Raw genomic sequence first — 24,271 nt, 5'->3', positions numbered from 1 at the left:
ACAAAAATGTCCAATGGGTTTTATAATGTAAAAATAAAGTAAAAGTTTTAACTAACAGATATCACCATGAAACTTCCCAAGTTTATTACTCACATTAAGACAAATCTTTTTTTGTATTACAAGTTTTGTCAAATTGTATGTTTAAATATGTAAATGAGACGATATCTAATGAAATATGCGCTAATTTTCAGGACCGAAATCTGAACAATGGATAAAGCCCCTTTAAAAATTCTTGTTTTATTTTGTTGACATATTATAGTCAGAAGTTTTCACCGAGGGGATTTTGGATTTTATCTCTTTTTATCACTCTGTAAATGAGAAAATACTGTCACCAGCCCTAAAGCCCATAGAGCCCCATAGAAATGCTGTGTTTTTGCAGCAAAAACAACTGGCCAGGAAGGGGTTAAACATGTTGAAAGCCATGTTAAAAGTGATTTTCATGTTTAGTCAAGACCCAGCCCTATATGTATCACAAATATTTTGGGAGTAACTGATGTCTACATTTTGTCCAGGGGTCATGGAAGTGGTACAAATAGGGGGGTAGTTTGACTACACTTGATTCCACTCTCATGTCTGGATGTAAAATATAAAGATAGAGCCAGAAGGCAATTTGCTTCAGTTACCATAAAGATGAAGATAAGATAAGATAAGATAAGATATTCCTTTATTTATCACACAATGGGAAAATGTCCAGTATTGCACCACCAGACATAAAGGAAAAGGAATGAAGAGAACAATAATAAATACAGAGCAATAAAAAAGCAATATATGCAAACAATGTTATTAATTTTGCACCGATCTGGTTTTTCAGTCTCAATCCCAATACCGATAATAAACTGTATAAACCTCACCATGTGGAAGACAGTGAAGGCATTGGGCTTTACTTGACCATTACTGTCCTGAATAGATGTGAATAGATCAACGTCATTAATCATATCTGATCCTCAATCTGGCTATTTAGTCAAGATCTGGCCCAATATTTTATCTTAATATCTGATCAGTGCATTCCTAATAAAAGTGTAAGAAACTCATGTGCAGCTGTCAGATTAAAACAGTTTTAAAGCTTCATATTATTATTTTTTTCACTGTGTTTCCTGACTGTGTTTTATTGTGATGATATTTGTGGTTTTAGGAAACAAAAACAATCTCAGGTGTAGTTTTACATCTCCTCTCTCAGGATTGGTAACTGTTTGCTGTGACATCACAAAGTTACAGGAAGATAAAGCACCGTTTTAGTTTCCATTTTATTTTATGTGTTCATGTCAAAAACACATGTTTTTTAAGCTCTTCAGCACAAAACAATGTAATAACAGACAAATCGGTGCAGCCTCGTGTTTTATTTTCATTTGCAAAGCTTCATATCAGGTGTAGTTTGATCGCTCTGAAGCGCTGTGATGTCACATTGTCCTAAAGAGACGATGCACACTTTGTTTTCTTTGTTCTGAAGTTGCTGTTCGCTGCTGAACCTGCTGAGTCACTTTGCTTCGTCTGAGTGTTTAAAAAATAAAGATTACAGTTGCATAATTAAACACCATGAATGTCAGAAGAATTCAGCATCTTTAACGTTGGACCTTTAACTCTCTCCACGCTGTTTGTGTTCAGACTGAATAAACCAGACACATGTTAATCAGTAACAGTCTGTATGTGACGTTCAGCTGAAAATATATTATTTAGATATTTAAAGGGATACACCAACGTTTTTTTTTTTCGTGTCTTGCCTCACTTCCGAGTCCATGACCAGCAGATAGACACCATCCTTTCGACTGTGCGTGCAGTAACAAGGGAGATAGAGCCGTATCGGCCGTAATTAGCTTAGCTCAAACACTGGAAGTGTATGGGTAGTGTTAGCCTGCCTCCACCTAAAGTCATCAGAGAAACTCTTCAGCAACTCTAAACGGAAACCGGCGGGCCGATCTTCGTCTCAGAGCTGACAAAACTCTCCGGTAAGGCATCTTGAGCGGTCAAATGCCGGTAACGGGACGAGATCGGTCAAAACGGAGGGTTCAAGCAAAGACGGTTTATTTTGGTTCAAGCTAGCTACATCGAGGGTAGGTTAGCTTCCTATTTCAAAGTAAAAGCACAAATTCTATCGTCATGGTTTTCTGTATGTAAAGGGCAACGGGTGTTTTACTTTGTGAAAGTAACCGGAAGTGCGTTGGTCACAACGGCTAGCTTGAGTAGCGCCGAATTCGTCAGAACAAAATTGTAAACAGCTGGTATTTAGACAAATTAACGACACACTGCTGATCTAAACGGCTACTTTCTCGCCTAAACATGTTTGAAATGTCGATAAAGTGATATATTTACAGAGTTTAGAGCTAAAATGAAATCAGCTTCTGACTGCTGATTTCAGCTCTGGTAGGAGGCAGGCTAACACTACCCATACACTTCCAGTGTTTGAGCTAAGCTAATTACGGGCGATACGGCTCTATCTCCCTTGTTACTGCACGCACAGTCGAAAGGATGGTGTCTATCTGCTGGTCATGGACTCGGGAGTGAGGCAAGACATGAAAAAAAAAAAAAGTTGGTGTATCACTTTAAGGTAAAAACCAAACAGACTGTTCCTGTGACCGGAGGAACAACGACCCGACAGCTGTGATGTAACAGCTGTTGGAGGTAAGTGAGGTGAAAACGCTCCGACTCCGACAGCATCAGAGGGGAAACAAACCGCCCGGTGGGAAAACGCTCCGACAACCGGCATCGAACGAACCAACGGGACAAAGAGTCTGTGGTGGTGACGCAGATCAGATCACAACCTGTGTGTTCACCATCATCAACCACCAGCACACGTGAAAACACACAAAGCATGAGGGCGCAGAGTCGCCCCGTCGCCACGGAGAAGTGATGACGGTGCAAAAAGACACTGTGGAGTAAACATGTCTGCATCAAAGAGAGAAATTCACCATTTACACCAAAACATGTTTACAGTATATTTACATCTTACATATCAAAACCTCTGCTTTTTTTATCTTTTCTGTAAAACAGGAAGCTGCATCAGGAGAGTGAGTTACATTTTTAATTATACCCTCAACTCTAAATAAATCTGTCTTCTCTCCCTGAACTGAGCTCATCGGTTTATACAATCTAACTGTCTGATGTGGACACACACACACAGACAGACACACACCTCCTCCCCCTGAACGTCCTGTTTCTACAGGAAATAGATCCAATTAAAAAGATAAGATGCTCCAAAAACGCTGCTTTGATCGAGTCACTGTCGACAAACTGAATCTCTAACGTTTAAAAAATATCAAATGCTAAAATTTCAAAGGACGTTCAGTCTGATGTCAGATGTTCAACCCTGCAAGTCAGAAAAAAAAAAAACACTTCACATCTTTGAATCTTTAAAAAGGAGCTGTTTGTAAGTTCTGTAACATCAGCATTAAGAGCTTTTTAGTCTGGATGAAAACACTCTGAGTTCAGCAACTTCCTCTGTTTCTGTAACTTAACTTCTTGTCCTGAACGTAGCGTGCTGCTGACCGGGGGAGCAACGAATCAAAAGCTGACAGATCGGATCGAATCATTTTCGGATCAGTTGGTACAGTAGTACACATGTTGGTAGAACAAACTATTTCGTTGCACGCACAACTTTTTTTTTCTATCAACCGATCCACTTGTTGCCGATCTGTGGACCACAGATGACCAGATCCCAACTCACCAAATGTGGGACAAAGGCTACATATGTGTGACAATCAGGGATTCTAATGCATTGAGATAAAGTCTAAAATAACTTTAACATTACAATTATGTTAACATTTCCATGTGTTGTTAACATTTCCATGTTTCTCACATTCTCTGTTATAAACTGTTTTCTTGTCTGTAACAACATCTATTGCACGTCTGTCCGTCCTGGGTGAGGGATCCCTCCTCTGTTGCTCACCCTGAGGTTTCTCCAATTTTTCTATGGGGTTTTTCCTCAGTGGATGTGAGGGTCTAAGGACAGAGGATGTTGTTATGATGCTATGTGAAGCCCTTTGAGACAAACTGTTTGTAAAAACGGGTTAGGCTATACAAATAAAATTTCCTTGCCTTGCCTTTAAAAAAACGTCCTATTCTGCCCCTTATAGCTCATAATATTAGCCTAGGTAGCCTACCTATAAGAACTTAACAAATATTATATGATATAGGCCTCTTTCATTTAAATTCAACTTTCTCAAGTTCTCTCACAGAATAAGCATGAAGCTCACAGCTTAACTATATAGGCTACAATCACACAGAACATGTAGTCAAGGTCATCGTTTCCCTTTTCCTCCGTGCTCACTCTTTTTTTGTTTGTAAGTTTATTTGTTGTTGGTTGGCTCGCCCAAAACCCACATTAAAGTCCCGCCTCCTAGTTTGATTGACATCCACATCCTCACTGCTTTCGCCACACAATCATTTTATGAATGCCAGATTTTAAAACAAAACGGTCGGCTAGCCTGTCAATAACAATGCCGGACAGCGTCTCAATTAGCGGGACGTGTGAAAAGCTAACCAGCTAGCTCGTTCACAACTGAAAGGTCTCAACACTTTTTCCGATACCGAGTCACTGCAGCAGTGTCCAGTCTGCTCTGAAGAAACAGCACTTCACAGAGAACATATAAAAACGTGTTGCGCTGTAACAAGAAGCTGAAGCTCTCATCAAGACTAGGTAGTAGGCCTAAACATTTAATGCTAACATTAGCTATGTAGCAAAATGGCTGCGCTAAACAATATTCATATGAAATGAAGACTGTGTGTAAAAGCTGCAAGTGGAGAAGCTTGTTTTGGTTTTACAGCCTGGTAAAAGCTCTGACTAACCTGCTGCGTGCCAACAGCCCAGCAACACACAGCAGAACAGACATAATTAGCAACTAGCTGGTGAACAACGTGGATCATTTAGCAGCTAAAGAGCCAGATATATTTCCCTCAGGTGTCGTTGGTCGGTGTGAACAGTGAACAGAGAGTTCACCAGGTTTCCACCTCCACACAGACAGAAGCTCTGTTTACTCCATCTGCTGGATGTTTGCTACCAAAATGTGCCGTATCAGTTAAAGGGATAGTTCAACATTTTGGCAAAATGGCCCATTGCAAATACACAATCCAACAACTCCACAACGCTCTGGTGGACAAGTTGTGACCTGCACATTCACCACGCTATGAGATAATAACACAACGTTACCAGACTGAGTTGTTTTAGAGGGAAATACAGAGACTGCTTGATGAAAAACTGTCCCTGAAGGCAACGCGCATCAGCGGTTTTCCATGAATTTCCCTCTAAAACAACTCTGTGTGGTAACGTTCTGTTATTATCTCATAGCGTGGTGAATGTGCAGGTCACAACTTGTCCACCAGAGCGTTGTGGAGTTGTTGGATTGTGTAGGCTATTTGATGAGGGAAACCAAGAAATCCCATGAGCCTCCGTAGCGTAGCTCTGAGCAGCTCGTGGCTCTGCTCCACCGTTCTAAAAACAGCTTGCACGGACAAATAAAGGTAACAAACCTACTGCTATGACTATAGGGATTATGGCAAAATTTGCCAAAATGTTGAACTATCCCTTTAAATAATGTGATTCCATGTCGTTCCTACTGCTCCAAAAAAGGCAGAAAAAACATAATTTATAGGTTTGAAGTTCACACCTAACCCCGACACGTGGACTCTTTGTTGTTTTTTGTTCATCTCTCTCTGTGGAGAATAAAGGATGAAACAGTTCATGTGTTTTCTTTGTGCTCCAACATGTCTTCAGTGTGAAGCTGCAGGCTCAATATTACATCAGTTATTAGTCACGGCCCGACAGAGCTGATCCTCGCACCGATCAGGGCCTGTATCCACTTACATGACTTAGCTCAGACCCAACAAACACACACACTGCTCTGTCTCTATGGCGATATCAACCGCATCGGCTTTCCACACTGGTTTCAAATGTCAAAACACGGGAACTAACGCAGCGTCTCCATGTGTAACAACACGGCACGGCACAGCAGATAAGCAATCACATGTTTATTGCTTTTTCTCAATATAGCTCCATTGTCCTCGCTGAGAGAGACGATGGGAGATCTGATCTTCCATCTTCCCTCCGCCATCGCCCGTCGCCCTGTCGTCACAGCACGGAAACTTCTCCATCACACCGGAGGCTGAGCTGAGGCAGATGGCCTTTTATTGTGGATGGACACACACACACACACACACACAGTGACAGCCTGGGAAGAAACCACCTAATTAATGACATCACAGGCCGTGGGCAAGGAGCAACGGAGGCACGACGACGGTGGAAAAGAGGCGTCGTGTTTGGACAAGTGTCACACACCCACTAAGAGTTAACCCATCCTCTACATCTCCAGAGGAAACGTACCACACCAAAAAAATAAAAACACAAAGGCCTTGGTCACAGAAAACACCACTTTTTAGAAACTATCAATTAGCACTAACGATTATTTCCATTATTAAACGATTAATCGATTAGTTTTTTGGCCAATTAAATGTTCAAAAATGTTGAAAAATGTAAATCAGTGTTTCTCAAACCACCAGATGACGTCCTCAAATGTCTTGTTTTGTCCACAAACCAACGAGAGACTCAGTTTATTGTCATAAAGGAACAAAGAAACCAGGAATATTCACATTTAAGAAGCTGGAATCAGAGAATTCAGACTTTTTTTCTTTAAAAAACTACTCAAACCGATTATTACATTATCAAAATAGTTGATGATTAATTTAATAATCGATTAATTGGTGCAGCTCTACTATCAATCACTCAAAACAGAGGTAGACATGTGCGTAGAGAGTGCAACTCTTAACTTGCATAGTATTTAATAAGAGACCTTCATAAGATATGTACTTTTTAGCTACTTTTAGAAACTACAAAACATGTGCCTTTAAGTTTTGAGAATATAATATATTGTCCGATAAGTTTTGGTAGCAACGCAATAATTTGAATGGAAATTGTTGTTGGTCATTTCTACATCAAAATTAACTGTGCAGCTCTAATCTATATTATATCATTATTTTTTGCATTTGGGCCTTCTGACTTTTGTCTGTTTATTCTCTTGCCAATGCACTTTGCTGAGAAAAATAAAATCCACACTTTGGAACTATTATTATAAATTATATTATATTTATAAAACTGAACCCCTTTTTGCTTTAAGTGTTGACGATGGTGCAGTTAGTTCAGGAGGAGTCTCCAACGAATTTCATAAGTAAAAACAAGCTCATGCAGGTTATTAATGCTGAAGTAGAAAAAAAATCCCCTGATCTCACACAGTCATTAGTCGTAGCTTGTTTTTCTTTCACCTGGGTTCATCCAGGTGAGCAGTGATCCCTCACACACACATCTACACCTGGAGACCTCTAACTACAGAGGGTTATCACTTAAACTGATAAAGCTGCTAAAAGAAAGTTGCTCAACTTCTTTTAGCAGCAGCAGATTTATTCAGAGGAATCAAACCAGCAACCTTCTGGTCACAACCACACCTGTGAGCCACGTGACTTTGCTCATGTTTCATCTCATGTGAGGAACAAGGGTTTTAATGCCGTTACTTGTGGTGAATAATCAGCTCAACGTTGACTCATTAGTGAACTTAGACTGTAGAGAGGACTGTGCTGTGTTCAGCACTGCAAAAACTCAAAATCTTACCATGAATATTTGTCTTATTTCTAGTCAAAACTAATCTCATTCTACTTAAAATAAGACTCATCACTTAAAAAGTAGCTTGTTTTTAGACACTTTTTACGTCTTTCAAGCATATTTTCACTTGAAATAAGTAGAAAAATCTGATAGTGGAGCAAGTTTTCTTTCTTATTAGCAGCACAGCTTTCACTGGCAGATTTTTCTACTTAGGCCTATTTCATATGAAAATTTGTTTGAAACAAGTGAAAATGATCTAAAATCAAGTAAATTTTTAGGCGATGAGTTTTATTTTAAGTGGAAAGAGATTAGTTTTGACTAGAAATGAGACATTTTGACAAGAAATAAGACAAATATCGCTTAGTTAGGCCTCTGTGTGCACATCTAGATTGATTCCTACACGTTGCACATGAGTTGGGATCCTCGGCTTGTTATGTGAGGAACTGCTGACGAGCTCAGCGGCGGCGGCGGCGGTGGTGGTGCTAAATACCACTTACATTGATATTTTACACTGGGACAACAAACGCCTGCACATGCTGCGTGCGTTTTTGTGCTTATTTGCATTAGACTTTTCTGTTTTTTCGTCTCCTCAGTCAGTCCCTCTGGGTGAAGAAGCTGCTGCAGAGGTTTCTAAAAGTTTTTCCGTCAGCGTTCCCGTTCCGTGGTCACAACAAGACGATCCTCGGCATAATTTTGGTCGGCTAGTTTCCACAGTTGAAATTGTTTTTCTCGATATTTGGAAGGTCTCATCATCACGCCATCAGTTTGGTCATGAAAGATGAGGGGAGAGAGGGAGGAGGGGGGGTTTAAAAGATGCTGAAGCAGGCATGTGAGTGAGAGCAGCCATCAGGATGTTAATGCTGCGGTCTGAAGAGCCACGTCAGCTCAGCCGCCGTGTCTTCATGCTCTCCACCTCAGCAGTCATCCGACTCCTTCACCTAGCTCCTGTTTCCTCTGCAGCTCCCTCTCCTCCTCCTCCCCCCCTCCTCCTCCTCCTCCTCTTCCTCCCCCTCCTCCCTGACTCACAGCTCATTCACTCACTCTCCTGCCTCTGACTTGCACTAACATGATTTCCCTGGTGGAGATCAGTTCAGAGAGGAAAAACGCTGCGTATAAAGAACGTAGCTCGAAGCGTTGTGTGTGTGTGTGTGTGTGTGTGTGTGTGTGTGTGTGTGTGTGTGTGTGCGTGACAGAGTCGTGACAGAGCTGCAGGCTTCGGTGACTGACGGCTCTGTGGTGAAACTGTGTCACTTCTAGTCAGCACTTCTGTTCCAACAGTGACACGGGGCTTTGGAGAACAATGATGACTAAGGTTCATAGCTGCTTCTCCACCAACTGTGTCCTTTATGATATAATACATTCACTGTCAGTATCAGTCTGTGTTGCTCTATATCAGGATCAAACAAAAAACTATATATTATCTGAAAGTCTGACTAAATCCCCTTTGGGTTAAAAATGATATTTCAGTTAAGCATATAAATATAACTGTCCCATCAGGCTCTGCTGTGCTCATAAGCCTAAGTAGCTACTAACACAGTTAGGATCATCATACCCACTAAATAGTGTGTTATAAAAATATATTGATTAATGTTGATTATTTGTTTTATCAATTAGTTTGAAAGATGTAGCCTAATAAAAACAACATATTCCGACCAAAGCTATAAAACAGAGGAAAGCCGCAAGTTAGCATGCTAACACACCTTTCATAAGGCGGCCGTGGTCCATAATGTTCAACCTTCTTAGTGTCAACATGTTAGCTACTTTCAGCATTTTGAATTCAAATACTTGATGGGTTAAAACTAACTTTGATATTGAAGTCACAAATAGGCTAAAACAGAGCAGCAAGTTGATATTCCTAAATTAAGGCGGTGAACATGATAAACACTTTTTTTAATCTGCTTAACATCAGCATGCTATTATTTAACAAGGTAGCCTACTTTCAGCATTTTAAATTCTTATTTGATTAAAAGTTTGATATTTAAGTCGCTAATATAAAACAGAGCAGCAAGTAAGCATGCTAATATTTCTAAGCTAAGGTGGTCAAATGATAAACACCGTTATGTTAGCAAGCTGCTGTTAGCAAGAGCAAAAATAAATAAATATAGCATATTAAAGACTATTTTAAAGCTGATGAAGCAGTAAATATTCTAACAGAAATTAACTGCGAACATGATAAACATTATTCCTTCTAAACAATGTCACATTAGCAACAACACTGTTGATGATGGACCCACATAGCAGTGACATTTGGCCCAGATCTGGCATGAAGCTGGCACAGGTGGCATTCAGCCAGCAATGGCATAAGGCATATGAACCGAACATGGCCCAGGTGTGGCAAAGGTGGCACTGTCTTGACTCTGGCAGACAAGATATGGGTCAGTTGTTGAGTGTAGTATCTGGCCCATGCTGCAGTTAGCATTTAGCTCAAAGGGCCGTAGATCAGCATCTTGTTTTGTTTTTTAACATAAATTCTAATTAAAGAATTTGAATTATTATTATTTCTCATAAAATAGGTGCACTGTAATACCACTTTAAAAAAAAATCATATTATAATTACTGTTTTCGTCATGGTAATCACACTGTAACCTCCAAATTTAGCTTTAGAGGTAACCATGAGCATTGTGTTTATGGTTTGTATTGTGCTCTGTGTTTCCCAGAGACTGGACTTATTTGTGGTCGCTGCTCTCTGGACGTTTAAATAGAGACTGGACCGACAACTGTGAGTCAATGACAGCGAGCGCAGCAGGCAGCATTGTTCGGCCCGGTGGTGATATCATGAGTATAAATATGGAGGATGACACTGTGGAGCAGAGGCGGCTGCAGGCTGATGGATGAGCTCCGACACTTCTCCTCCATCTCCACCGCTCTGACTGACTGATCTGGGAGCAGCTCTGCAGCTCTGCAGCTCTGCAGCCACACACAGGCAGCACCATGTGTGGTCACTGACAGGACAAAACCCACCAGGGATGAGTCAGCAAAACACAACACACACATAGGCTACACATGGACGGTCATTCAGCCTTTCAGCAGCCGGATATCAACAAACACTAGGGGTGTGATGATACACTCAGCTCACGAGACGAGACGGGCCACGATATTGGGTTCACGAGAGGAGACGAGATTTTAAGAAAATTACAATGACAAAATATATATCACTGGATCACTTGAAATGTTTTATTATAACTCTTTACATGCATGATGTAAGCATGAGCTTTTAACTTCTTACACAAATTGAAACTAAAACTAAATTATGTGCAGTGTTTCCTCTAGGATTTTTTAAAGTAGTGGCAGCGATTTTTGTTGTTAATGAGGACCCCCTCGACAATGAGATGGCCCATCTAAAGGGGCCATAAAGTCACATAGGATCTCCATATTTCAAGATCTGATTTTGGATTTTAAAGTTTATCGTTTAGGAAAATATTAGAAGTTAACTTGCGAGTCTTAATTATAACAGTTTGTAATCCTGGTCCATGAAACTTGTGTTAATTTATCTGTTTAGCTTAAATAGTGGCACCTTTTGTGCAGTTTTTATCCTGTTCTTATTTTATTTTTATTTCTATTACCATTGTTGGAACGTTTACTTGTATAAAAATATTTTTTTTATCTTCTTTTGTAAACACAGCTTTCTCTTTTATACTTGTACAGTGTGCTTTTTATGTCCACTGCTGCTGTAAATTAGATTGAGAGCCATCAAGATCGATCTAATCTTGCTAATACTTATATAGCTGTTAGATAATTTGTAGGCTATAGGGCAGGACAATATGATTGAAGATATTTCATTGCTGATAAGAACATGTCTGCAAAAATCACATATTAAATGATAAAATCCAAGTTTAAAAAAAAAAAAAAAACCTCCATAAGTCATTTAATTTTAGATTACATTGTTTGACTAAAGCTGCAATTAAGAATTATTTACATTATCAACCAGTGTGTTGATTTCTAACAAGATCATAGGCTAGGCTACTAACATCCCTGCGTCTATGAGATTTAGCAGAATTAACCAATATCTGGATTTTTTGTGTAAAATTCCTGCATTTAATTCAAATTGCCCATCAACACACATGGGATTTATTATAATACATCTTTAATCTGTAATATTCACATCAACCTCAGAGTTTCAATCAGGGCCGTTTATATTTAAATCACCTGCCATTTATTCTTATTTTCCTATTTGACACCTACGATACATTCATCATTAACAAACTGTAAAAAAACAAAAAAACAATTGATGGATGACTGACTCCCACAGTGAGGCCGGTGTCGGGCTGAACACACACATTTATCTTCCTAATCAATTCATGAGCTTGAAGCTGGTAGCGAGGCGCCGCCTGTTACGACTGTTCCTGAACGTCTCTTGATACCAATTAGCGCTCATCAGTTCGACTGCACAGCTACTTATCATGATGGATCTTCTTCCTCCTGCTGCTGCCAGCGAACAGCGAACACAACACAACACAACACAACAGACCTCCACTGAATAACTGTAGATTTATGAGGCTGTGAGACCGGCAGCGTTTATCCAGCTCCCTGCAGCCGGTCGGGACGTGGAGACGCTTTAAACAGGCCATGGATCACCGTCAGGGTGGAGGAGGAGGTAAAGGAGGAGGAGGTGGTGGCGGTTGGGTTCATTAATCACAGATTATGAAGAATAGATTTTAAATTCAAACACTTATTTGATTAAAAGTTTGATATCGAAGTCATAAATAGGCTAAAACAGAGCAGCAAGTTGCTAATATTCCTAAATTAAGGCGCTGAAAACACTTTTATCTGCTTCAGCATGCTATCATTTAGCCTAGCAAGCTATCGCTACTTTCAGCATTTTATCCTTTTTTTTTTAAGTAGGCTATATTTTTTGGATAGTAGACAGTTTATGGATAGTACAGTTGATAGTACAGTTGAGACAGACAGGAAACGGGGAGGCAGAGAGAGGGGGAATGACATGCAGTAAATGGCGCCCGACGCGGGATTCGAACCAGGGGCGACTGCAGCGAGGACTGTGCCTCTACATGGGGTGGCCGCTCTCACCACTACACCACGCGACGCCCCAGCATTTTAAATTCAAATACTTGTTTGATTAAAAGTTTTATATTTAGCCTAAGTCGCTATATAAAACAGAGCAAGCTAGCATGCTAATATTCCTAAACTAAGGTGGTGAGATGATAAACACTGTTAGCACTAGCAATGTTAGCAAGCTGCTGTTAGCAAGAGAGAGAAAAAATAGGATATTAAAGAATATTTTAAAGCTGATGAAGCAGTAAATATGCTAACAGACTTTAACTGAGAACATGGTAAACATTCCTGCTAAATGTCGCATTAGCAACAATTGTTGGCATGATGGAGCTGCAGTTAGCATTTAGCTCAAATGGCCGTATGCAGCTAGCATCTTGTTTTGTTTTTTAACATAAATTCTAATTAAAGAATTAGAATTATTATTATTTCTGATTAAAATAGGTGCACTGTAAAAAAAAAAATCATAGCCTACTAGTTAGGCTAAGTGGTTATTAGGCTACTGTTTTCGTCGTGGTAACGCCAGACAACAGACCTCCACTGAATAACTGTAGATTTATGAGGCTGTGAGACCGGCAGCGTTTATCCAGCTCCCTGCAACGTAGAGACGCTTTAAACAGGCCATGGATCACCGTCAGGGTGGAGGAGGAGGTAAAGGAGAGGCGGCGGTGGCGGTTGGGTTCATAAATCACAGTTATTCATTATACAGTGTTGACACAGAGAAACTGCAGCGTCTCATTCCACAGTTACAGGAATGAGAGATAATTTAATAAAAGCACTTGGTGTAAAGTCGATAAAGCGCCTGTGACCGATGTGAGAAGTCGGAGGTCTGGCTGGGACGTCACCACACTGAGCAACGTTCAAGATCAACGACTGAATAATAATAAAACAACAGCAGCAGCAGCAGCAGCCATGCAGGCGCTGGTCGATATCTCAGACTTATCTCTAACTGTCGGTTTGTGTGGCCGCGTCTGTTCCTGCTCACAAACACCAGACTCCACCTGAATAAACCGGCTTATCTCCAGCTCCGAGCAGCAGATCCACCAGGAGAAGATGGTGGAGAAATCAACCACACCTCAACACAAACGGCTCAATCTTTTATTCAGACTGCAGCAGATTTATCAGTGACTCATGTGTCTGACGTGACCTGCATTCACACCTGCTGCTGTTTGCTTGAAACAACCAACCAGTGGCCAGTGAACTGTAAACTAACAAGCTTTTTTTTTTTTCCTGAAGCATATGGTAGGCTACTGGTTTGCAACGGTATCTGCTCTCTGTACTTTTTCAGGTGTGAAAGCTGTGCTGATTAAAGTTATTTTGTTCATAAAAAAATTGTCAAAACTTCTGAACTTTGAATAGGCCTATTTATTAAGGGTCTTCAGAACAGCAATATAGAACAAATCTCCTTGTTGTTTACAACTACTTCCGGGTAGAAAACCAGCATGAGACCAATAGTGACCGACGAGAGTTTCACTATATCACCGTGTTTGTAAAGTCTATAAAACTAATGATTGGACAAACATTAAAGCAGAAGTAAGTGGTCCGGTCGTTTTGGCTAATGCTGCGTTCGAGGCAGGCTTTTGAAACCGTAAATTACAGCTTCAAGTCACAACTTACGACTTTGTAGCGTTCCAGACAACCCACTCGTGTTTTTCCGACCTGTTTTACCTGTGAAAGTCACTATAACGGCCACTCGTAACTTCTGACCCGTGAACTCGTACCAGATCGAACTGGTACCACTTCACAGGTCGGAAAAACACGAGTTACGAGTTGCCTTGAACGCACCATAACAGTCCTCGTCCCTACGTCACCACATTCACGGCGTCCCTTGGCTGCACACACAGTCCTGCATGCCGTTCTCTCTCCTCATTGGATAAAAACTGTAGGATACGATAAATGTTTTCTCCTCGGCTCAGAGCAGAGCAGAGTGACTGACAGACCCGTGTTTCGGTCCAAACACTCTATGTAAGTGATTGCTGTCGGAAGATATAACTATTTAAAGCAGAAGTAAGTGGTCCGGTCGTTTTCGCTAATGCTGCGTTCCAGGCAGGCTTTTGAAATCGTAAATTACAGCTTCAAGTCACAACTTACGACTTTGTAGCGTTCCAGGCAACCCACTCGTGTTTTTCCGACCTGTTTTACCGGTGAAAGTCACTATAACGGCCACTCGTAACTTCTGACCGGTGAACTCGTACCAGATCGAACTGGTACGACTTCACGGTCGGAAAAATACGAGTTTCCTTGAACGCACCATAACAGTCCTCGTCGCTACGTCACCACATTCACGGCGTTCTTTGGCTGCACACACAGCCCTGCATGCCGTTCTCTCTCCTCATTGGATAAAAACTGTAGGATACGATAAATGTTTTCTCTTCGGCTCAGAGCAGAGCAGAGTGACTGACAGACCCGTGTTTCAGTCCAAACACTCTATGTAAGTGATTGCTGTCGGAAGATATAACTATTTAAGACTTATATTAACACAAATATATCACTTACTTCTGCTTTAATATTTCTCTGTGCACGTTTTTGTGGCTAATTAGTCATGGTTATCGTAAATTAGCCGGGTTAACGGTTAGCTACCTGTTTAACTTTAATAACTCAGTGACTCAAAAAACGGTCCTTGAATTTTTCCAGCAGATATCTTAGTTAGGCTACAACATGATTGAGCTAACTGGAGTAGTTTCATGTTGTGTCCGACATCGGGAGGGTTTTAACGGTTGACATACTGATGTTAGCTTAGCTGCTGCCGTTAGCTTAGCTACCGTTAGCTGTCCCTGTCAGCTGAGCCACTGATGCTTTCTAGACACTGTGATTCCCCCAAACTGAATAAATACAACACATAGCAACACAAAACACACACACAGAAATAGTAATGTTTCTTCAATCATTTCAGATTTGTCTAAACGGCGATAGTGGCGTGAAAAACATGATATATAGCTAAACTCTCGTTCGTTACCATTGTTCTCATTCAAATTACGTGCTGGTTTTCTACCTGGAAGTAGTTATAAACAACAACGTGGCCCAACTCCCTATAGCATTAATACTCAGCCTGAACCTCAGCCAAAAAAAAAAAAAAAAAATAGGAAGCCCGATGTGTAATATTTTACAGATTTTGTGTTTGCATCAGTCAGACACCGCCACTCTCTCACAGACATGAGGGTTCAGGTATCGAAATCTGGTACTGTTGATTTTACGTGAATTGAGACTTAATGTGGGAATTCAGTGGGAATTCGGTTCTCATCCCTAATCAGTGCTATCAACAAAACAAACTGCAAATCGTTGCATTATCGATTACGTACAACCTGCACTATAAGAAATATCTGATCTCTCTGTTTAGATCAGACGCATCTGCAGATATCCGATTTATTTCAACACATGAAGGAAGCCTGGATCCCATCGTGTTTGTTTTTTCCCCGTTTACACGTTCATGTTTCAGGTCTGATCTGTGCCTCATGAGAGGAGAAACTCTGAACTGGATCAGTTAAACAAGACCAGGATGCCCTGACTTGACCTCCAGTCGGTCTCCGTGGTTCTGCTCGTCTCCCTTGGTGGCCCGAGTCTCTGCAAAAAGGTCACGTCCTCCTTCTGCCGTCAGTCAGCGTACGAGTTAACCATCTGTGGTGACAGGGAAGGTGAACCGGGCGCTGATGGAGGTCGAGGTCTCGGGAGATCGACTTTCTCCTCAGCAGGGAGGGTGGTCGACTAAACTCTGCCTCCTCTGACGGACGAGGACTTGGGTGTCTGGGTTTGGGTTTAATGCTGACGATGAGGTTTGGTGTGTGAGGCTGCAGAGATCCACGGAGGACGTTTCTGTCTCCGTCTCCTCAGTCACTGATTATAAAACACATCAGCGATCTCGTGGTTTGTACTAAAATACAGTCTGAGGCCCAAAATCTGTCAATTAATAATATAAAGACGTCTGTGCAGTACAACAGGATTTATATCCCTTAAATCAACAAAGAAACTGACTTATTTTCTTATTTTTAGGGATAAAAGCTGTAATCAGAATGAAGAAGCTGGAAACTCTACGTATGTTTAAAATGAGGTCGTTCTAGAAGAGATTTTAAAGGGATAGTTCAACGTTTTCGGCAAATTAGCCCATTGCCATAATCGCTAGGCTATAGTCATAGCAGTAGGTTTGTTACCTTTATTTGTCGGTTTAAGCTATGTTTTAGAAGAGACAGAGTTGTTTTAGAGGTAAATTCATGCAAAGCCACTGATGCACGTTGCCTTCAGGGACAGTTTTTCATCAAGCAGTCTCTGTATTTACCTCTAAAACAACTCTGTGTGGTAACGTTGTGTTATTATCTCATAGCGTGGTGAATGTGCAGGTCACAACTTGTCCACCAGAGCGTTGTGGAGTTGTTGGATTGTGTATTTGATGAGTTTGATGGAGGGAAACCAAGAAATCCCATGATGAGCCTCCGTAGCGTAGCTCTGAGCAGCTCACGGCTCTGCTCCGCCGTTCTAAAAACAGCTTGCACCGACAATTAAAGGTAACGAAACTACTGCTATGACTATAGGGATTATGGCAATGGGCCAATTTGCCAAACATGTTGAACTATCCCTTTAAGTTTCTATATTTATCTTTCTATGAATGTTTTCCATCAGCTGCTGAGATCATTATGAGTTCACTCTGTCTCGGTCCAGAGTGACTTTACAGCCAACACAGACCAAACATCCAGCATCACACATCCCACCACGGCAGCCCAGCTCAAATGAGGCAGAAAACTGTAAAAACTTTTACTCCGCGTTACTAAAAACCTTTTACAGATGATGCAGCGATTTCAGTCTGTGAAAAAACACACATCCTGAACACATTCCTCTGTGTTTCCAGGACTCATGACCCCATAGATACGTCAAATGATCAGTTTGAATCTGACTCAGATCTGTAAGATTTCACTAGTATCTCCTCCTCCTCTTCTTCCTTTCCTCTTCCTCCCCCCTCGTTCAGAGGAACCCACCGACCCGGGACAAACATGTGAGGATCGTTCTGTTCCTCCAAGGAGCCGGCGGTTCAACAGACTCAGGATCAGCTCAGAACAGAAAAGTCTGAGCTCAGCGAAACAAACGAGCTGCGGTCGAAACTGAAGATTCTGTTCAATCAACAAGTCCAACGTCAAACCCCGACAGGAAAATATGACGCGGCGGCGGCGCTGCCATTTTCATAATTACAATGCAGAAAGTCACGCAGGAGAGGACACAGAAGGACGAGTGTGTGTGTGTGTGTGTTTGTGTGTTTGTGTGTGTGTGTGTGTGAGAGTTTAATCAGTTAGATTGATTCCCTGACCCGTGTGTGAGCACTTTCTTGGTGGACACAGCAGGAGTCGTTGGTCTAATCACAGCCTTCATCACACAGAGTGCACAGAGAGAGAGTTACTGCAAGAACAGCAACTTTCACCCTAACACACACACAAACCAACACACACACACACACACACCAACACGTCGGTGCCGCAGCAAAGAAATCATGGGGTTTTTTAATCAACTATGTGATGCTGACAGGACAAAACACCTGAATATGATAAAACCATACACTGTAATGTATGATAACATCAACATTTGATGGTTATCATGTTTTTTTGTATAAAGCATGATTCTATTATTGTATTTTATGTTTCAGGTGTTATAAAAAATATTGCATACAGCAGGAAATTCATTCACAAAATCAGTCACATATGGTGAAGACAAACACAGAATGAATCATAGAGATCATCACCACCTTCCCACAAGGACAATGTAAGGAAGGACACTGTTAAGACAGTATAAGGACACAATGACCCCACTCTCTAATAAAACTACAGGAGCCTAAGTGGATCACAGAGCACAGACTGATCCAGAATCAGTGTGGACTGATCTATAAACAGTTCTTATCTGTCAGCAAAGCAAGCGTTTCTGTTGCTTCTAATGGACGATTAGTAAAATGCTAATAAATTATGTATTAATGGCTCTTGGATGAGTAATGTGGAAGTTTAAACAACCTTTATTGTTAATCTAATTCATCCCTGATTGTAATCAATAAAAGATTAATAGAGGTAAAAATCAATGACTACTTCCATTGTCCATTTGTCAAAAATAATAATTAAATAATCAGTTTATGGACAGATTAGAAAACATTTTGATTATCAATTAAAACAGAACAAATGTCTTTGGATCTTTGTTGCATCGCTATTATGATACGATGCTTTTTCACTATTTTCTTATAGATCAGGATCATTCAGCTGATCAGGAACCTGATTGGCTCCTTGACTGAGGATGAAAACGATCATAACTCGCAGCCGAACAACAACGAAACAAACCGGAGAAAAGCAACAAATCCTCGTTTTCCAGAAGCTGGTAGAAGCTGCTCAGTCACTTCATTTATTAATCAATCAATCAATTAATCAATCAATCAATCAATCAATCAATCAATCAATCAATCAATCAATCAATCAATTAATCAATCAATCTGTCGGGGTTAAGTATCTGTCCACTGGGTGATCGATTAATTGACTAATGGTTTCAGCGCTGACGAAGAATCCTTTCTACAGCAGCAAGGGCTCATGGGTATCGTAGTATTTTAACAAATCAGAAATCCATCCAATCAGCTGATCAATTAACCGTATTTAAATTACAAACAGCTACATTTATCAGCCAATCAGGGCTCGGCGTTGTCCCCTTCTCCGATCCCAATGATGTTTGTTCCACAGAAGAAAAAATCATAAAAAAAGGGAACATGCACTAAAACTGCAGCGTTAATACCAGAGCTGTCAACAGTCATAACGTGGAGCGGCGGTTCAGGCCGATTGGCACGAAGGCCACGTCACGCCTCCAGGCCGCCGTGGCATTCAGAGACAAGGACGAGGACCGGACCGTTTGACCTGATCTGAGATCTGCCTCTGCACCAAATCTTCCATCATCATCATCCTCATCATCTTGTGGTGCGGCTGCGACCACGTTGAATCTTTCCAGAGCGTCGTCAAGTCGACGTTTCCCAGAAGATTAGATCAGAGGATCCAGAGAGGCGGTCGGAGCTGGAGAGCTTCACATTCCCCCCGGATGAGTTCATGAGGAGTCAGAGGAGGGTGGGTTTTTGTTTTTTTATCTGAAGTTGAGTTTCACTTTTATCAGAGATGCTCTTCTATAAATACTGAGCTGGTTAACGCTGCTTCACAGGCTACTGGACCAGAAAACATCCTCAACGTTCACACTGTCATCGACGGCAAAAAGAAAACAGACAGTAGAGTAGTAAGATGTTCAAATCTCTGATAAAGTTTCTACAAGTGGGTTTTATTGATCTGTTGAGCTATGATGATGATGATTATTTAGTTTATCCAGAGAGGACCAACCAGCCGATCAGTTTTTGTTGTAATGACTTATTATTATTATTATGTGTCATCAACCTAAAGACTGGAAAACCTGGGTAATCTGGTTCCAGGTCACACCACAGGTCTGGTGCTGCGTTCAGGGACCAGACAACATCACCACGGCAAAATAAACAAAGTTCACGCATAAAGAAATGTCAAAAATACAAGTTGTTGTGACTCTTAAAGGAAATATCCGGCCATTTTTGACCCCTAAATTGATTTCCTGATGGTCACCCAGTGTTGTGGGGGAGCAAAAAACGCGACTAACATGCAAAAATAAACGGTGGAGCAGTACAGTGGTAATGTCCATAATATCTCCGACCGTTTATTTTTGTAAAGAAATCATCACAACAAGGAAAAAGTGTTCGGCTGCTGAGGTGAGTGACTACATGCAAAAACACAAAGTTTATACTGTTTATACTGTACACTATATGAGTTCAGTGGTGTCTCTAAGGATTCCAGTCATGTACCATAGATATTTGATTGTTTTTTGAGTGTTTCTTGTGGTTGAAAGAATTGCCCCCATACTTTAGTGTAACTCTGGTTTGCCTGCATCAATTTTAGTCGCGTTTTTTGCTCCAAACAACACTGGGTGACTATCAGGACAACGATTTAGGGGTCAAAAATGACCGGATTTCTCCTTTAATCAAACACTAATGATCAACTTAGATGACGAACAGAACAACCACTACTTCCAACAACCTCTGTATCAACTCAAAATCTCATTGGCTGGACGAAGACGTTAGTGATAACTGATTGGTCAGGGTCAAGATTTAAGTCACAATGAAGAGCTTCATGGCAAATTGACTCAGTAACACTAAAACAGCTTCTTGTCCATGTCCACAGTTATTTACCGTACATACCACCAGCCTCGTGTTCAACAGCTCAGAAGCTTAAAACTTGTCTTCAAATAAAATAAAAAATCCCCATGAAGCACCAAAGCTCCACCTCTGACATTGTAAAGTAAAAACGAGAAGAGTAAGAGTTTTTATTTGCTATTAGCTTAAAGGCTTGGGTCATTTTGCGATCTTGTTGTCATGTGTGACAAACAAAGGCGTCGCCAGCGAACGGCGTCACTGGAGGAGGCTCAGACAAAGAGATGCCCACAACTATGGCTGACAGTTGCTATGGAAAAGCTGATGGTTTACAGCCCTCAGTAAAAGGCCAGAGAGTCAAACCCCACCAGTTAATCAATGACGGGCTTTCAGCGAGCCACAGCCCATCAAACACAGAGGCGCATACCAGAGGAGGACATGAGGCTGGGAGGAGGAGGAGGAGGAGGAGGAGGAGGAGGAGGAGGAGGAGGAGGAGGAGGAGGAGGATGGTCTGACCCGACATTCCCATCATGTTGGGAAAAACCATCTGAACAAATAAAAGGTTGGAAGGAATGATTTGGAAGAAGTGACGCCAATGAGATGGAAGATCTCCCCAACCTTAACGATCAACGTCCATCACTGTCACATCTCCTGAGACGGCTTTACCTGGACTCTGTTGTCATGGTTATGATAACAAACATGTGGTTAGGCCAAAAGAAAGACTAAAGCACAAAAAAAAATACTTTGTTAGGGTTAAGGTTGAGGTTAAAACAAGTAAAGGTTAGACAATCTTTGACGTTTGATTGGAAGTCCTTTGTGAAGATCCAGTGTTTTGGAGTCTGCTGCTCTTGAATCTACATCACCCAACCTCCTTCTTTTGCTCTAATTGCAATTAACCACTTGAGCCCTACAATCATATAAACCTACACATGACACGAACTCAAAGAGGCAACTATGAAAGTCCGGTCTCTTGGGTAATTCTGGGTAATCTGGTTCCCGGTCACATCACAGGCCTGAGACACAACCAGAGTTTTGTTGGTAGGATTAAATCTGAACTCTCCAGGTCTGGTGTCTCCTCCTCTGTGTCTCTAACCCTCCTGTCCTCCATATACACTTGTTTTCAACGAAAGTCGGTGAGAAATCAATCCATGGACAAATGGAGCAGAGTTCCTCTTTAAAGTTGAGATTAAAACACTTAAAGGTCAGACGATCTTTGACGTTTGACTGGAAGTCCTTTTTGAAGATCCAGTGTATTGGAGCCTGATCCAACGACTTCCTCCTTTTGCTCTAATCGCAATTAACCACCATCCAGAGGAGGAACACTCAACTCTGGGTCGTAATGAGACCAAGTACAGCCTCAACACAGTCGATCCACTTGAGTCCTACAATCAGGGCCGGCTCTTGGTATAAGTGATATAGGCGGTCGTTCCCGATATACTTTACGCCGTAGAAACATGGTTTAACTACTCCTGTGATCGGGAGACTCTCCTATTTCAAATACATCTGCCCTTTGTTACGTTCTTCACAACCAGAGTTAGAGGGACAATAACAGAACATAGCGCACGGATCGTCACCCCTCACTGTTTAATCCGTATTACTCTCTCTCATGTTCAAAATACGCCGACGCCTTTGAAACACGTAATTTAAACATGACAAACAATTAGAAATATACGCACAAACACGTCAAGGGATGGAGCTGTGACAGACGGCTGGTGCTTCTGTAAGAATATAACCTGGATACAACCATGCTCCTCTACAGCTGAGGCTGTGAAGAGCCTCCTCCTCCCGTCGCTGCTGTAGCTCTGTAGTTGTGTTTTTTTAATTTTTTTAATTTTTTATGTTTCATATCGAACTATTCTGGCTTTACTTCTTAAACGGTTCTTTAATAAACCAAGAATAGCCTACTTAATTCACTAAATCTGTTTCTTCCCTCCAGCCTTTGACCTGTTCCAGTCACACCATTTTTCTGGACTCCACCTCACCCAAAATGACTTCGATCCGTGATCTCTCTTTTTTTTCTCTCTCTCCCTCTTTCCTCGTTTGCGTCATGGCCGCAGGTGAGCAGGATGCACCTACCTCCTAATATGGTGGTCAGGATCTCCTTATATGGCTATTCATGTATGGAGATCTATGCTAATTGCTGATCACCGGGGGCGTGTTGTTAGTTTACGATGGGTTGGCATTCATGAAGTTACACACGTGTTTACGATCAAATCTGAGTTTCCCGCACCGTTCATGAATCCGGAGTAGAGTTTTAGTAGAGTGAGCTTTTATGTGCAAATCTACACACAGATTTACTCACGTTTCATGAATGAGACCCACTGTGCGTAACTGGTTGAATCCGCTGTCCGTCAGCATACTTGAGCCTACGTGACTGGTTGAATCACTTGTCAGTCAACTTCCGCCAACCAATTGGCAGTCTGGGATCCCTAAGTCTTTCTCATCCCAGTTTGTGCGTTATACACTGCAAAAACTCAAAATCTTTCCAAGAATATTTGTCTTATTTCTTGTCAAAATGTCTAATTTCTAGTCAAAACTAACCTCTTTCCACTTTAAATGAGACTCATCACCTAAAAATTAACTCGATTTTAGATCATTTTCACTTGTTTCAAACAAATTCTCACTTGAAATAAGTTGACTTGCTCCACTATCAGATTTTTCTACTTATTTCAAGTGAAAAAAAGGCTTGAAATAAGTAAAACATGTCTAAAAACAAGCTACTATTTTATGTATAAGTATGTATATGTAAGGGATAATGTATAGTTCGGAGGTTGTTATGGAGAAATAAACCCCGACAGGTTGTATGGAATGGTATGGTTTCATACAACCTGACCAACTATACATTATCCCGCTTAGAACACGGCCTACAACTAAATCATTCGATAATGTAACACAAAATAATGATAAAAAGAGATTTTATTCATGTAAAATTAGACCGTTGCTCGGGACGCCGCTCTGACCAGCGCAGCACAGAAAAGAGAAACTATGCAGGATATTTACTTTATGTTTCATTTTTACCGTCATTAAACAGCTTCGGACTAATAGTGATGTTAGATAAACGACTTGTAACCTGTTACAGGGAGAGTGGAGGCTCCTAAGTTATTTCCACATCGTGGCTGAAAAGTAAACTTGCATCAGAACTTCTGACCGTGTCACAGCTCCTCTCCTCTCTGTAGCTCCGCGACACAAACGCACCCCATAATCTCTTGTTTATGACAGATACGACTACACAAAATACATCGTAACGTGTATGGTAATCCATCGATCCACTGATTGATTATCAAAGGCTTCAAATGCACGAACGGGAGGAGGCTCAGCAAAACAGCGGCCGTGACCGGACATGCAGAGTCGGCCGTTGCTATGGAGTCCCTAGCAACGGTCCGCTCAGCGGTGGTCTATCGAGAAATAAACACCGCAGAATATTGGTGATTGACCAATCAGAATCGAGTATTCAAGAGAGCCGTGTTCTAAGTATAAATATACTTATTTTAGGTATAATGAGATTAGTTTTGACTAGAAATTAC

General features: G+C 41.2%; 1 protein-coding gene across 1 annotated transcript in view; it reads right to left on the bottom strand.

The window, feature by feature from the left end:
• Nucleotides 1-24,271, bottom strand: part of phldb1b (pleckstrin homology-like domain, family B, member 1b) — a 146,956-nt gene that overhangs the window by 93,518 nt on the left and 29,167 nt on the right. The window lies entirely within an intron of this gene.

Source organism: Trachurus japonicus, chromosome 13 (genome assembly GCF_045865225.1).
Source record: "Trachurus japonicus isolate A0001 chromosome 13, Traja_1.0".
Lineage (NCBI taxonomy): Eukaryota > Metazoa > Chordata > Actinopteri > Carangiformes > Carangidae > Trachurus > Trachurus japonicus.
This window is presented reverse-complemented; position numbering and strand designations above follow the sequence as displayed.